Source organism: Belonocnema kinseyi, chromosome 9 (assembly GCF_010883055.1).
Source record: "Belonocnema kinseyi isolate 2016_QV_RU_SX_M_011 chromosome 9, B_treatae_v1, whole genome shotgun sequence".
Classification (NCBI taxonomy): domain Eukaryota; kingdom Metazoa; phylum Arthropoda; class Insecta; order Hymenoptera; family Cynipidae; genus Belonocnema; species Belonocnema kinseyi.
This window is the reverse complement of record NC_046665.1, coordinates 29,589,887-29,592,921: the sequence shown is the minus strand read 5'-3', so window position 1 is coordinate 29,592,921 and position 3,035 is coordinate 29,589,887.

The window sequence follows — 3,035 nt, the reverse complement described above, 5'->3', positions numbered from 1 at the left end:
TTCTGCTAAATATGGTTACAAAAATAAATAGGCAGTCGCGGACAATTGTCCAGGGGTGGTCCTGAAGGAATTAACCCTCAAGCGGAGGTGTGAAAACCATGCCAAAAGCTGAATGGCAACTGGGTGAGGTGTCTAGAATGGTGACTCTGGGATAGCGGGCGACCTCTCAGAGTACGCAGACTTATCCTTGCATGCGAGGCTCTACAAGGATAAACGAACCCCTTTCCTTAGCTTTTCGTGGGAACAACAATGACAACACCAAACATAGTTGTAGTAAGGGCGGTTCAAAACAACAGAACGCGCAGGGCTCCCAAAAATGGGAAGGCCAACAATGTTCTGTGGTGCAAGAAACACCCGGAGTTATTGGCAGGTATCCAATAGAGGAAGAGCGATGCTTTATCATCCGGAGAAACATCAACACCAAGATTTCTCAAAAGCTTAAAGATCTGGCTGAAATGGATGACAAGCTTCGTGGACATTTTTCCGGGGAATCCGACGTCTGGGCTATCAATTATTATGTGTATAATGCAGCGAGAGCTTTGGCCGATGCGAACCGTAAAACAAAACCAACGGCTGATCATAAGACCAAAAGACGAATGCATCAACTTGCCGTAAAGATAGGCTGGGCAAGACAGTACGCGTCCCACATTCAGTGTATGATTGACTACATCACATCTGGCAGAAATTTCACCGCCAAGGTTCGAAAGTTCGCGCGCTAACTCCGAACCCGTTATCACACACTTAACAAGTCAAAGCTGCTGACCATCAGACAGCATATTGTTAAGAGAATACGGATACTGTCTGACGCTAAGAGAAGTCTAGAGCGGAGGGAGAGGTGGGTCAGAGAAAATCAACAGTTTCTCTCTGACCCATCTCGACTCTTCCAAGACACTCCAGTTACTGTCGAACACCCACCCAAACCAGAGGAAGTCGAAGTATTTTGGCGAGAAGTCTACGAAGTGCAGCATACACTGGAGGAAGACTCAGAAAATATAAATAGCTTCAATGAGTTATGTGTTGCTCCCATAACACCTGATAAAGAATGCCCACCCATCACTACCGAGGAGGTGAAGAAAGTATTAAGAGGGATGAAGAACTATTCCGCACCGGGACCAGATTGTATCAAAACCTTCTGGTGGAAGAAGTTTTCTTCAACCCATCAGCATTTGGCCCGTATTTTCACCTCATATTTGAAGTCGGAAGAGCCGATTCCAGAGTGGTTGGTGGAAGGGCGCACAATACTCCTGCCCAAAATAGGCAACTTATCTGACCCGAAGAACCACAGGCCAATAACTTGTCTGAACACGCTTTATAAGATATTCACAGCTATCCTAAGTGATAGGATTGTTCGGACAATCAAACCTGTGTGGCAAGGAATGTATGAACAACGAGGCTCAAAGAAAGGCGTAGCTGTCGAATCGACCTCCCACAGACTTATCATCTGTCTGTTAGAAATCTTAAAGGTTCATCCGCAAATAGTAAGGTGCATAGAGAGATTGACGCCGCTTTGGAATACCAGATATACTATGTCATCTGGAAAAAGCGTGTGACAACTAACAAGGTCACCTTTCAGAGAGGTGTCTTTCAGGGCGACACCATGAGCCCACTCCTCTTTTGCCTCACATCATTGCTACTATCTCCAGCACATCAGCATTCCGACGGGTTCTTGTGCGGCGAATACACAGATCGAAAGTACAAGGTCACTCATGTACTTTACATGGACGATCTTAAGATCTATGCTAAAAACAAAGAGGAACTACATCTAGCTCTAGGGATTGTCTAACGGTAGACTAAGGAAATTGGAATGAAATTTGGGTTAGACAAATGCGCCAAGGCTTATTTGAAGCGAGGAAAACTTAATGGCATCCATGAAGATCCTGTGCTCGTTGATAGAAGCGCTATACGAAACCTCTGCGCTGGAGAGGCTTATACATACCTGGGCGTACCACAGAGCCGCATTCAGGATGTCACATATATAAAGGATACTCTCCGAAGCAGATACAAATTTCTCATTAAGCAGATTTGGTCTTCCGAACATTTTGAGCCAAAACATTCCTGATGATAGCTACAGGGCATGCCATGCACACCCCGAGCATTTAGCTCACATACTATCGAGTTGTCCAACTCACCCGGGAACGACCTGCATTTAAAGGCACAATGCAGCACTAAGAGTGCTTTATTACCATCTCTGTCGCTCTTACGGCATTAAACTTAATATCGCTCCTCTAAATGCTCCTAGGGAAATAAGTCAATTGTCGAGAATGGGAAGTACCGCATATACTGGAAGTTTATATCCTCGACAATTGTTTCTGTTGTTCACTCGAGGTCTAACATGGTTTTTTTGACTTCGAGAAACGAACCATGTTCGTTATCGAATTTTCGGAAACAGCTGACAAAAACATCATAGCCAAAGAGAATGAAAAGAAAGAGAGGTATCGAGACCTTATAAGGTCGTTATATATATAAATAAAAATTTGTCTTAAGGACAACCGCAGGATTTCGCCGGGAGTGGGTGCTAATCTGAAAAATTGCACCCGCTTCCAGTGAAATCGCAGTAAAATTTCAGCCACAAACACGTCTCACAACCGTGAGATAGGTGGTTACAGTCTGTAAAGGAATCAATACGACGATCCAGCAAAAGCCTCGTGCACACTAAGAACACGGAGCGACCCAAAGAGAACCGCCTTCTGCATTTTGCCCGCAAGTGTTCTAGCATATTGTTGACACGCAGGGATGCTTTTTAGGCCATTAGCAAGTGAAAGCTTGACACTTCCAAGAGCGCCGATGATCAGGACGATCAGTTTAACAGAATATTCCAGGTACAATCGTTGCAACTCCCTTATAAGGTCTCGATACCTCTCTTCCTTTTCATTCTCCTTGGCTATGATGTTTTTGTCAGCTGGTGCCGAAAAATCGATAACGAACATGGTTCTCTTCTCGAAGTCAAGAAGAACCATGTCAGGCCTCGAGTGAGCAACAGAAACAATTGTCGAGAATATAAAGTTCCTGTATATGCGGCACTTCCCATTCTCGAC